At 41.5% G+C, this 13,901-nt stretch overlaps 1 pseudogene across 1 annotated transcript; it reads left to right on the top strand.

Annotated features, from left to right (window-relative positions):
• Window positions 1-201: 201 nt before the first annotated feature.
• Window positions 202-4,867, top strand: LOC147637317 (PI-PLC X domain-containing protein At5g67130-like; annotated as a pseudogene). Its single transcript, XR_015266017.1, has 9 exons — window positions 202-409; window positions 546-669; window positions 1,545-1,597; window positions 1,715-1,847; window positions 1,995-2,093; window positions 2,229-2,534; window positions 2,647-2,869; window positions 2,961-3,041; window positions 3,690-4,867. The product of XR_015266017.1 is annotated as a PI-PLC X domain-containing protein At5g67130-like (transcript).
• The last annotated feature ends 9,034 nt before the right edge of the window (window positions 4,868-13,901 follow it).

The following is a 13,901-nucleotide window of genomic DNA, read 5'->3' on the forward strand; positions in this document are numbered from 1 at the left end:
ACATATAGCTAAGCACTTCGCTAAGTTTGATCATGGACTGGTCACTCCGACCGAGTAGAGTTTCCACCTACCCTACGTATTAACCAGTGACAGTTGGTAACTTGGCAATGGAAATAAGTTGATATTTTCAATGTTCATGGCGGTATTACCGGACCGCATCGACGAGCGACTTGAGCCCATCGACGTGCTGTGCGACTCGGGCCTCTTTTGAGGCCCGTTACACGGGAGATTGCTTGCCCACGAATTATGGGCGGTGATACCCCCACCACATCACCATGGGCAGGCAGGGGTATGGCGATATGTAATGGGCCTGACTGTCTGTGGGGGAGTGTTTCAGAAGCAGCCGATCCCCTATTCATTTCTGCTATGTCTGTGCTGCTGCAGTCCAAACTCTGGTTCGTCGACACAGGTAGGGATCTCTCTTTGACCGACACGCACGCGCGCGAGCGAGCGTAAACACTCACACTTAGCCAGCACATTGTCATGCATTTATGTACATCTTGATACCTTTGTCCATTCTCACTCATTTTCTTGCTCTTGCGCAGGTTTTATTCTGTGTAGATCTCTCTAATCATGGCTAGATGCAACCTTTTCCTTGTGTTTGGCGGGTTTTTGGGCTGGCTTCTTTTGTTGAAACAAGCCCATTCTTGTTCCTCTGGACAATGCCAGGTCTGTTTACAACCCTGCCTGCCGTTTTGCTTTCCATTTCTGTGTCAATTTCCAAGTCAGTGATAAAGTGTTCTTTGATTTAGTTCAGTGGGATTTGGATGCGCGCGTGCGTGGAGAGAGAGAGAGAGAGAGAGAGAGAGAGAGAGATTTAAGTCAAGTTTAAACTTGATGCAGAGATAAATGGCAATGGTGGAACCGGAGAAGCAATAAGACTTACTCATTTTAAGCTGTGAAAAGTAGTGTACTGCATGTTGGCATCCACTTTTTGGTATGCCACGCGACCTCAGGGGCTAGACTCACTTGGATGAAGCTAGTAAATGCACTTCCAAGGTGCTCCCTGTTTGAAAGAAAGCAACTTTTAGTGGATACTGGTGAAACAGCATTGAATTGACAAAGAAGAAGATAGGTGAGCTTGATAGAGAAAGCAGAGCTCATGATATGTCATCCTCCCCCTTGCACGATTATGCCTGAAGTATCTCATGGATTGCGATATTGTACTTTGTTGCTAGATCGAACCTCACACAGTATTTGCCAAAGCTTATGCAAGAGTGGTAGTGAAAAAGTTTCATCAAGACATGGAGGTCTCATCTGTTGATGGTCCTCTCATCCAAAAGCCTCCAACTTGCGCTGCAGCCTTTATGGCCTGTATTGTCTAGATGAAGTAGAGTTGAGATCTTTATGGCCTGTATTGTAACTATGAAATCAGGTAGCTCATCTGAAACATACAAGTCAGAGAGTACCCCCTGAACATCATCCACAGAGACATGTGCAGGTGCACGCACACAACACGCAAACACAGAGAGAGTAAACCTGAAACAATATGCAGCTACTAGAATCATGTTCATCAAGCTCAGATTGTGCATGTGCCATAGCAGGTGATAATGCTACAAGATGCACCAGGTCAAATACTTATAATGTGCTATCATCGGTAACTAAACTATGCTCTTTGGCATTTTATAGAATTCTTGTCACCATGGCTGCTGTTTAGAATGGCAACTTGGCTTTTTATACAAGAGCAATAATTTTAACACTTAATTGATTGCAGAACAACACCCTACCATTCAACAAATATGCATGGTTGACGACCCATAACTCATATGCAATAGACGGAGAACCTTCTCACATGGGTACCTAGAGAAACATTTGAAAATCAGGACACTGTCACAGACCAGCTAAATGTGAGTAGAGTTTTGGTATTATTGGTGTTCTATTTCATATATTGCCTAGTTTGCTGACTGGTCTGCCAGTTCATGTCATGGCCATGTCCATGCAAGAAGGTTCAATATTGTGCCTCTCCCTGTTTCTCATGTGTGGAAATGATGCAGCATGGAGTTAGGGGATTAATGCTTGACATGTACGATTATGAAAATGATGTATGGCTTTGCCACTCATTTGGAGGACAGTGCTATGCCTTCACAGCCTTTGTATGTATTCCAAGTTTCATCTTATATATATAGGAGTGCTCTTTGGATGATTTAATCTTCATTGTTACTAAAGTTGGGGCTTTGATTAGTTTCAATCTCTTACACTATTTCATGCCCAGCCACCTGTTTTGGTAGGAACCAGCTCTTGACATCTTGAAAGAGATTGAGGCGTTTCTTTCAGCCAACACCTCAGAGATAGTGACCATCTTCATTGAAGATTATGTCCATACGGATAAGGGCCTTACAAATGTGTTTTCTGCGGTGGGGTTGATGAAGTACTGGTTCCCAGTATCAGAGATGCCCAAAGACGGGGGTGATTGGCCTCGAGTTAGCGACATGATAGCAAAGAACCAACGGTTGGTCATCTTTTTACGTCGAACTCCTCCAAGGAAAGCACAGAAGGCATAGCATATCAATAGAACTATGTGGTGGAGAATCAATGTATGTCCTGTTATCATGGAGATGCACATAATATCCTTTTTCTGTAAAGAATTCACAATGTTAATATATGGTATAAAAAGTTCTTTATGATGTCAATGTGGTGGATTTTCAGATGGTGATGGTGGGTTAGAAGGCAGGATCATGCCCGAATCGTGGGGAATCGTCGCCCTTGAATACCACATCAAAATCCTTGGTCTTGGAGAACTTTTTTCCCACAAACCCAAATGAGACGGCTGCTTGCCTAGATAATTCAGATATGTTGTCTTCCATGCTCAAGGTCTGCTATGCAGCTGCTGGCGGCGGAAGATGGTCGAAGTGCAGTCGATTTTTACAAGGTGAAGACTCTCTCGCCTATCGAACTGCCCTCTGTGTTGTGTGTCTCCTCGTGTAAGTTGATCCTCATTTTGTGAAGAATTTGCTCTGTAGAGAAGTGAAGGTTTTCAGGCTGTAGATACTCTCAACGGCAAACTCGTGTGTGGATGCGATGATATCCATGCTTGTCAGCAGGTAGGCAGAACTCGTCTCCTTTCCTGTTCATAACTAAGTCTGAATACAGAACTGTCGCCGCCCATAAGGGGATGCTGGGCATGATCGGAAAAAGACTGACATGATGCCCCAACCTTGACAAGGCAGGGAAGGACGATTCCAGCCTTAAGTTTTGTTGCTTTCATTTTCTGTGCAGCATATGCTTCGTTATAACTCCAGCTTTTGCTTTGGTTTGTACTATCATTTCCTTGCTTGATTGGTGTGTTTTTTTGGGTAATCGTCTGGCAGCCCGCTGCAACTTCAGCAGCATGCACACAGTGATTGATTGCAACATTGGAGCCTGCCTCCGTAACATCATATTGGATTTTTTAAAAGAGAAAAAGAAAATGTTTGTAATTCACTTATAACAGAAAATACGGCACCAATTTTTTTGGATTTAACTTCAAAGTTTTCTATCAGATATATATATATCATCATAGTGAGTTATCCACATACATAAAAATTGAAACAAGATTAGATTAGATGAACACAGACAATCTCGATATATCAATGTCAACCTTTGAGGTGGGTTAATAGAAATTCTTGTTTATATTTAATAATAAATCTTCTTTTATTGTCCTCTTTTGGTGTGTTTAACGAACACATGGCTCTCTTCTCGTATGCTGACAGTCTGTCACGGTGCTACCACCCCATGGATTCCCCGAAGGTCCAACCTTTCCCCTCAAACCTTGGCCATCCCTAAAGCTCCGACACATCAACTGCACCTCATGTCAACCTCCGTCAAGGCAACCACAAGCTTGCAAGGTCAGGGAAAACATTTGGCGAAGGCCCTCATCGTAGTAAAACCATCAACCCTCCCCACCTAGTCCTCACACCGCAACTACTTATAGGTGGGTAACTAAAAATCTTCTCAAAGCCCAGAAGTTCTATGAAGGCAATCATCAACTCTGGCTATACTGATTGTCAACGTGACATTTCTCGGCCCCAATGTCCAATGTCTTGGTCCCAAGTTCACTACACCACAATACTTCCAATGGAGATCGAAGCTAGTCCCAATTGTTGCCGCCACTAGCACTCTACAGGATAAAGGAAAAGCAAAGATCCAAGAGGAAGTGAAGGCCACACCATCCCTGCCCACTGTCTCCACCAGCGACATCCCCTCAACCTCAGCTACCCCACTTGTCCTTATCATAAGACTCTCTCAATACACATATACTCAAGCTCCTGTCTCTCCAACTCCTCGCTGTTAAATAGCTCCTCTCATGAGGCAACAAGGCTTCAAGACAAGCTACCAACCTTGCCCAAACCTAATTGGATCGGCCTTCTTGGTATCGCCACAATTGGGTGAGGAGTCAATATAAAACTTGCAATGGGGTGTTGACCACTGTTGAAAATGCAAGTTCATTGGGATTTGGTGGATAGCGGTAGCATGTGGATACCAGTCTAGCAGTGTGTGTGGACAATAGTGGCCACTTTTAGCTGGCTAATTGTGTGGACATTAGCCTTAGGTTATTTCAGTGTGAACTTATCGTTAAGAAAATGTGATGTTTTGTAGAGTGCAATGAAGGAAAGCTATGGTGCTTCTCTACCTTGTGTGTGTTGATGAAATGAGAGAAACTATGGTTTGGGTGTGTCTCCAATGTATCCTTCTATTCTCTTTTCATGGTATTAGAGCCTGGGTAGCTCTCATTAGAATTTCTTGAGTGAGTAAGCAAGAGGGAAAATTCTGGTTTTTGGAGATTTCCATTGAAGCTATGGAGCAAAGAGAAGTTGTGGAGCACATGAAATCAATAGATCAGAGAGCTTGCCTTATTAGGTAAGAATAGCTAAACACCTTTGAGCAGATTGCAGGTGATTTAACAAAGTTTGAGAAAAGAGTGGGTTGTTCAAAGCAAGTGAAAAATAGTTTTTTGTAAGCTCTAAAGAGGATTGTGTGAATGTATTGCATCATGGAGCAGATGTATTTAATGTATATTTGATTGGACATGAGTAGAGATGCATTGGCAAGCCATTGAGATAAGTTTTGAGCAAGTGGGAAGATTTGCAAGTAACATTGAGACTATGGAAGCTCATAGTGTGTGAAACTTGCAAATGTTGATTCTATTCACCATTGAAGTAATTAGAGTGTAGCTAAGGTTTATGTATCTCACCCCAACCATTATCCAAGTGCAACCAAGCATCATTGAAGTAATCAAATCAATTGGAGGCATGTTGAAAATTAGTGCAAAAATCCACTAGGAGGTAGGAAATTGAAAGAATGCTCAATTGAATGCATACAATGCTCAAGAAGCTTAGCAATTGCTTGCTCAATTGAATGCATACAATGCTCAAGAAGCTTAGCAATTGCTTCCCAAATATGTATACACATTTGGATGAAGCTCAAAAGCACTTGTTTGGATGTATTAATGTAAAACAAGTTGGATTAAGCAAGATTAATAGGATTATTAATTATGATTAAAAAAATAGAGGAGCTTAATTATTAAATTAATCACTTATCTCGTCAAAATTAGTGCAATTGAGCTTATACATAGCTAGATAGACTTGATATGAAGCCAATGAATGTTGAGAACTAGGATTCAGATGTGATTTTAATGAATTAAAAGTGGATTAGTGTCGATATTTGACAATTTATAGGTTCTTGATTAAAACAGGGAGCTACTTTTGGCATGTGATTGACACTTGGTGATCTTGATGATGTTTATATGTGATATGGAGCATGTATGGATGTAAAGGTATACGGTATATATACTCGATTGGATAATTTCCTGGTGATTTGGCACATTAATGAGCTCAGTATTGTGCAGGATTGTAAGCTATAGTGGACTGTTTGTATCGGATAGCAGATGTTTGTGAACAAGTAGATGTAAATCATCAACATTGAGCTCGTGTGAGTACATTGGAGTGTTTCAGAAAGTGGAGGATTGTTTCTCAGATTTTTGTAAGCGGTGCCAACTGATTTTCATTTTATAAAAACAATGGTTTCGAGTCCCGGATTCTGCACCATAAAAATTGTGGATTGTCTGGAAAGCATTGGTGCTCAAGTACATGTATGTATGTGTGTTGAGTTGATTGTTTGCAATACTCAGTGATGAACATTGTGCATAGCAAGATGAGTGCAACAATAACAGGATTCACAACCATCATTTGGTGCACGTGGCGGTTGAGGCTTTTACCCTCATAGTAGAGGGACATTTGGATCTCATGGTAGAGGTCGTTGGTAACCATAACATCAGAATATGCATGGCATTGAGTGTCATTACTGTGGTAAACTTGGATATATGGCTAGAGATTGCTATAAAAAGCAAAATGATATTCGTGGGTGGTAGAGTGCAACATGGAAATTATGCATCATTTAGCAATGAATGACATACAGATCATTTATTTGCCATGAAGCATGTGATGGGCACTATGACATCTCGCAAAGAGAGTGATGACACATGGTATATGGATTCAGGCGCATCAAACCACATGACATGTCATGGAGAGTGGTTTGATAACATGATGCCAACAAAAAATCAGAGTTATATTGCTATAGGTGATGACACTCAGTATCCTATTACACATGTTTAGTAGTGTGCGGTTTTGGTGCTTCACTAAACCTCTTCTTCTCTTGATGATTACCCTTTCCCCTTGGTGGCCAAGCCTTTTCTTTGAGGGTCCTCTTGTTTCCTCTCTTCCTCTTACTTGAGTGATTAGGGCTACCAACATAATTGTCTTCCGCAGAGATCCCACATGATCTTCGTGAGAGAGCTTGCATCACTCGTTGGATTAGAGCAACTGCCTCAGGGTGACAACAACAAGTGCGTAAGGATGGCGGTCACAAGTAGTTATGGTGGAGCTCTTGAGCCTAGCTCGAGCTTGGCGGATAGGTAACTTCCCACGACATGTTAGGATAGGGTTTCCTTAACATATTTAGTGCCATTGTTGGGGAGCGCCAATCCGCTACTTGTCTAAGCCATCTTTGATTCGAATCCGATGGAGTCTCCATAGCCCGGTGCTAGGTAAGCTCTTTGGCATGCGGTTTTTTGATTTTTTGATGTTTTGCATGGTTGTTTTTTATGTTTTTATTATGATTCATGTATAACTTTGTGTTTAGAGTAGTATTACTACTAGTTTGAGTGAAAAAACTTGAGATTTTGGTGATTAGAGAGTCCAATCAAGAGGATTTTTGCTTAAATCTAGATTATTTTCTTAATTTTTAGCTTAATCTTATTTCTTTTTCTTAATTCCTTTACATAGATAGGTTAGCATTGTTAGATAAAACACTAATCTATCAAAAAACTTAAATTTTTTATAAATTATCTCTTAATTTTTATTAATTATCATTAATCTATTAATTAGTATGATTAGTGGACTTAAAGAGAGCAAAAAATCTAAAAAATGAGGCTAATTGCTTATAATTAGTCTAATTTGAGTGGCATTAGTGTTCTAAACACTTGTCTTGATCCAAATCTATGTTTAGTCCACTCTCATTAGGCTTTAATTAACAAGAAATAGCACTAATTAGGTATCATTTATCTATTTTTTTTCCTTCTAGTGGATTAATTTAATTAGAGACTTAATTAGTGAGATTATTTAGGGATAATAAAATCTTTGGATTAGCCTAAATATTGCTAATCTCCATGCTTAAACTCCTCACCACCAACTAAGAGTAATTAAAGGATAAAGAAGAGGGTTAAAGAGTGATTAATAGTGGAATTGTTGCCATATACATAGGCAGTGATGTGTGTGAACACACGTAGGACCGCCGGGGTACTTTTTCCCTCTTTAGGAGGTTTTTTCCCCTGGCTTGTATATACGCCCATCATTCTAGGGCTAACTTATCTTTTGTACATTGACACAATCTAATACACTTTGTGTTGTGTGCATTCTTGCTTCTTCTTCTCCAAGCTTTATGTGCTTTCCTGCAACCCTTATTCCAACAATTGGTATCAGAGCAGGCATCGGCTCCCAGGGCTACGCCGCCAGCACCCTCCGACTCACGTTCTCCGATTGAGGTGAGTTTTCACGAGCGTTTGTAGGTCCCTATACTCTGCAAATAAGCCCGAAGAGCTTAGCGTTCTCAGAATTTGCATCTGAGGTCGTTTCGGGCTTTGTTTTTGCATTTCAAGTTCTGCACAGGTGTTTTCGTCATTTTCTGCAGAAATTTCGACAGTGCAGTTTTCTGTAAAACAGGCACACGTGTTCTATTGTGGACCGTGCTACATAGCACAAGTTGTCTTCTGTTCAGTCTTTGCTTCATTACAGGTAGCTTTTGCATCAATTTCAGTCAGTGGCCATGGCTGATAACAGCAATGATGTATTTCGCATGTTGTCTGCTGAAGATAAACTAGATGGAGACAGCAACTACCCACTTTGGGCATACATGATGCAGCATGTTTTGGTTGCAAAAGGAGTGTGGAACATTGTGCAGGATACGGATGTACGTCCAGGTTCTGTGGATGTAGGATCTGTTGAGGATGTTGCAGGTTCTAGCAGCTCTACTGTTGCTGCTGTTTTACCCACTGCTGAACAAGCTTATTGGGATGGTAAAGATGCGCAGGCTCATGCCTTGATTGCACTTTCTGTCAAACGTAACATCACCCCACATATTCGTTCAGCTAAAACAGCAAAACAGGCTTGGGATATTCTAGCTGGTTTGTATGCAGGTCGTAACGAGACAAAAATCGCTTACCTGCGTAAAGAGCTAGAATTGAAGATTATGCAAGAAGATGATGACATGAATGTTTTTCTTGCTGAGATTAAAGATCTCAAAGAACAGTTGATTTCTGCAGGTGAGATTATTCCTGATCATTCTCTTGTGCAGACTGTTCTTGATGCTTTACCTGAGACATATCAGACTTTTGCTTCCACTTTGAGACTTCTTAATGAGGGCAGACCTGCTGATGCTGTCAAGTATGATACTTTAGTCAACAAGCTCTTGCAAGAAGCGCAGTCCAGGCAAAACAGGGCCAGGCAACGTGCAGTTGATCAAGCATTTATTGCTGCCCAGCAGCAGAGAAGAAGTGGTAAGGCAGCCCCTTCCACTATTTCTTCTCTTATTAGTAGGTCTGCAACTTCTTCTCCTTCCACAGGTAGCAACAATAAGTCTGAGAAGGCTCTTGATAAAGGCAAGAAAAAGACCAGGTGCAACTATTGTAAGGCAAATGATCATGTCATTAAGAATTGCCCTAAGCTAAAGGCTAAAGAGGCAAAGAAGAAAGAGTCAAATGCAGCCACAATAGCGGATGCTTCTACAAATGCAGATTCTGCAAATGTTGTGCAGGATACAGAATGGGCGTTTAGCGTGTATTGCCAGTATGACCCATCTGTACATGATGCATGTTTGGCAGTTTCTGTTGACTCTCATGTATGGTATTTTGACAGTGGTGCTACAAAGCACATTACCTCGCATCGTGATATGTTCACTTCTCTTGAGGCTGTCCCTAATGGGAATACTGTCACATGTGCCAATAATGCTTCTTACCCAGTGAAGGGCATTGGTAAAATTATGCTTACTGCTGCAAATGGCAGCGCTTTCACACTTTCAGATGCTTTGTATGTGCCATGGATAAAGAAGAATCTATTGTCTGTCTCTGCGCTTTCTAGACTTGGACTTGTAGTCAAATTTGTGGATGACAGATGTACTGTTCATGATTTGACTTCTGGTGATACGATTATTGTATCTGGCACCTTGTTTCGTGGGCTGTATAGGCTCAATTCTAATGACAAGTGTGTGGAAGATTCAGCAAATGCAATTTCTATGATGAAAAGGCAGTTTCAGATGCAAAACTATGGCATGCTCGTTTTGGTCATCTGAACTTTGCTAGTTTGCTGCGTTTGCAGAAATTTGATATGGTTGCTTCATTGCCCCCTCTTGAGGCACCATTGAAACATGTTTGTGAAGGCTGTATTTTGGGCAAAATGCACCGTTCTACATTTCCAAAGGATGGTTCTGTGCGGGCCACTCGCAAATTGCAACTTGTACATAGTGATGTATGTGGGCCTATGCAAACTCCGTCATTTGGTAAACACTTGTACTTCGTGACTTTCATTGATGATTACTCAAGGCATGCATGAGTATATCCACTGAAGGCAAAGTCCGAAGTGTTTTTGTGCTTCAAACAATTTTTTCTTATGGTTGAAAATGTATCCAATTGTACTGTGGGCACCCTCCGTTGTGATCGAGGGGGGGAGTACATGTCTAAAGAGTTTGATGCATTTCTGGCTAGTCGTGGGATAAAACACCAATGTACAGTGCCATATACCCCTCAGCAAAATGGTGTTGCTGAGAGGAAAAACAGGTCACTTATGGAGATGGCACGATGTATGGTCAAGAGCCAAGCTTTGCCACATGCGTTTTGGCTTGAGGCTGTCATGTGTGCTGCATATATACTCAACAGGTGTCCCACTAAGGCCTTGCAGTCTATTACTCCATACGAAGCTTGGCATGGCAGGAAGCCTTCTATTAGTCACTTACGTGTCTTTGGTTGCTTGGCCTATGCTTTAGTGCCTGTGCAACAACGCATAAAATTGGATGATAAGGCTGTCAAATGCATTTTTATTGGTTATAGTGCTGAAAGCAAGGGTTACAGATTGTATCATTCGCAATCAAAGCGTATCTTGACTAGTCGAGATGTTGTTTTTGTGGAAGATGCTGTGCAGCCTTTGTTATCATGTACCAAAGAGACAGGTGTGAGCTCACGGGATGTATTTGATACATTGTTGCCTCTGTTTACAGGTGGGAATTCAAATGTAAGTCCTAATGAGGCAAATATTCAGCCTATGCAGAATTCAAACATCATAGATCAGCCTATTTCTGATGCAGATTTACAGGATGTAATTCATGAGGATAGGGCTGAAAATGAGCAGGCTAGAGGTATGCCTAAATGGCTGGTGCAAACCTTGCGTGATAGTAAGATTGATGCACCTATGACTAGTCGTACTCGTTCAGGTTTTCAGCATGCCTCTTATACATCAGATTGTTATGCTTTGGCTGTGTCTAGTATGTGTGAAGAGGAAGAACCTCTTTCATTTGATGAGGCACAAAATTCAGAAAATTGGTTGGCTGCAATGCAAAGTGAATATGATGCTATAATGAAGAATGGTACATGGTCTTTGTGTGATTTGCCTATTGGTAAGTGGATTTTTAAGTTGAAACGAAAGCCAGATGGCAGTGTTGATCGCTATAAGGCTAGACTTGTTTGCAAAGGGTTATGCTCAAGAAAAGGGCATTGATTTTGATGAGACCTTTGCTCCCGCTTGTCGTATGACTACCATTCGTAGTATTTATGCATTGGCAGCTCATAATGGTTGGAATGTACATCAGCTGGACATAAAGACTGCGTTCTTGAATGGAGATTTGCATGAGGAGGTGTATGTATCGCAGCCTCGTGGTTTTGTTCAAAGAGAGCAGGAAAACAAAGTGTGCAGGTTGAAAAAGGCTTTATATGGTTTAAAGCAAGCTCCACGAGCTTGGTATGAAAAGATACATGCATATTTGACTGCACATGGGTTTCAGAATAGTCCAACAGAAAGCACTTTGTATGTTAAACGTGTGGATGGTGTACATCTAATCATTGCTCTCTATGTCGATGACATGCTGCTCACAGGACCAAATGAGAGTCGTATTGCTGATTTTAAGGCTGATTTGAATGCCTCTTTTGAGATGTCAGATTTGGGGCATTTGCATCATTATTTGGGGATACAATTTAAGCAGTGTGATGGAGGTATTACTTTGTGTTAGACAAAGTATATTGAGACATTGTGCAGAGATTTGGCCTTGAAGACTGCAAGCCTATTGCTACTCCAATGGAGACAGGTTTGAAGTTGTCTTCATGATGCTGGAGATCACTTTGATGTCACACTCTATCAGACAGCTGTTGGTTGCCTCATTTATGTATGCATTACGAGGCCGGACATTCAGTTTGCAGTCTCACAGGTGAGCAGGTTTATGCATAGCCCAGGGTCTCAGCATTGGAAGGCAGTTAAACGCATCTTTCGCTACTTGAGTGGCACCATACATCTTGGGTTGTTTTATCCCAAGGAGGGATCGTTGCCGCCAGATTTACATGCTTTTTCGGACTCAGATTGGGCTGGTTGCTATGACACAAGAGTGTCCACAAGTGGTTTTTGTTTCATGCTCGGTAGCTCATGCATATCTTGGTTGAGCAAGAAGCAACCTACTGTGGCCACTTCTAGTTGTGAAGCTGAGTACAGGGCAGCTTTCACAGCTACGGTTGAGTGTGTGTGGCTCAGACGGCTTATGGCTGATTTGGGTGTTGGACAAGAGTCTGCCACCTCTATCTACACTGACAGTCAGAGCGCATTGGCAGTTGCGAGAAACCCAGTTTTTCATGCTCGTACAAAGCACATTGAGGTGCATTATCACTATGTCAGGGAGAGACTCTCAGCAGGAGAGATCAGCTTGGCCTATGTGCCAACACAGGACAACCTCGTCGATCTTTTCACAAAGGCGCTTCCTCGTGAGAAGTTCAAGCTTTCCACAAATCTTTGGGCTTGCTCCCCTTTGTGGATTGATCTACTTCGGGCATGGCACTCCCCTATACATGAGTGCCAGCTCTCGTTCACACCATCACTCCCAGGGGGATTTGTTACCATATACATAGGCAGTGATGTGTATGAACACACTTAGGACCGTCGGGGTACTTTTTCCCTCTTTAGGAGGTTTTTTTCCCCGGCTTGTATATACGCCCATCATTCTAGGGCTAACTTATCTTTTGTACATTGACACAATCTAATACACTTTGTGTTGTGTGCATTCTTGCTTCTTCTTCTCCAAGCTTTGTGTGCTTTCCTGCAACCCTTATTCCAACAGGAATTAAGAAGATTAATCATTAGTTAAGTTAGAGTGTCTCTAAATTAGTCAAAATCCACTAATTTAGAGGTAGCATCTAACTTTAGCCTTATTCCACCCACCTCATTAGGACCAAAAAGTCTTTAAAAATGGTCCTTTCTTAGTTTTTTAATTAAGGACTTGACAAATAACAAGTTGCCACGTGCACAAAAATATGACATTCTTGTCTCCTCTATCTTGGAAGTTTCGGGCTTATTTTCAAATTCAAACCGGCCATCTTTCTCTAATTTAGCCAAAATACACTGAAAACGAGATGAAGTAGTCAGTTTCAAGGGTGGAATAAATCTCTTTTTGCGTTGAGGTCCAAAAAAGCAGGGTGTATTAACTATCCCTTTTTGGTAATTTGAATTCCTCTCACATTACAATACCCGCCATTTCTCTCAAACACTATTTTTGCTATGTTTCTTCTGCTGTTCAAGCTTTAATGGCTTCTTTTTCTCGACACCCTACTTCCACTATTACTTCTTGTATAATTCATAACATAAAAGAAGATGGGGTTTGGAAGCCATTAACTTTGAATGTTAATGACTAGGTAACAATGTTTTCATCTTGTAAGGGCTCTCACAGAGTGAAGAGAACTAAACTTGAAGACATTAGAAACCATTGGAAAGGCCGCATCACTGCATTCAAGGTGACAGAACAGGGATGGTTTGCAAAAGTTCAACATGTTAGTCCTCAACCGTCTTACGAGCACAAGTCTAATATGAAGGTAACACTTGCCTCTAGCTACCCAAGCATGCCGCATGTGCTCATCCCCAACACCACCCCAAGCACAGTGAAGCTAACAACGTTGGGTGCCTACCAATGTGCTCAAATCTCAAGACTTCCACAAAAGCAACACACCTTTAAGTGTCGCTCCTCCTGGCTATGCCTCAACACCTTTAAGTGTCATTTCTTGGTGGTCCAAGGCACTCTCCTAGGTCACATCATCTCCTCCAAAGGTTTGTCTCTTGACCCTGATAAAATCATTGCAATCCTTCACCTTCCTCCTTCAATCAGCCCTAAAGGAACCCAATTTTTTATCG

The sequence above is a fragment of the Cibotium barometz genome, chromosome 6, assembly GCF_041138505.1.
Source record: "Cibotium barometz isolate CiBa-2024 chromosome 6, ASM4113850v1, whole genome shotgun sequence".
Taxonomy (NCBI): Eukaryota; Viridiplantae; Streptophyta; class Polypodiopsida; order Cyatheales; family Cibotiaceae; genus Cibotium; species Cibotium barometz.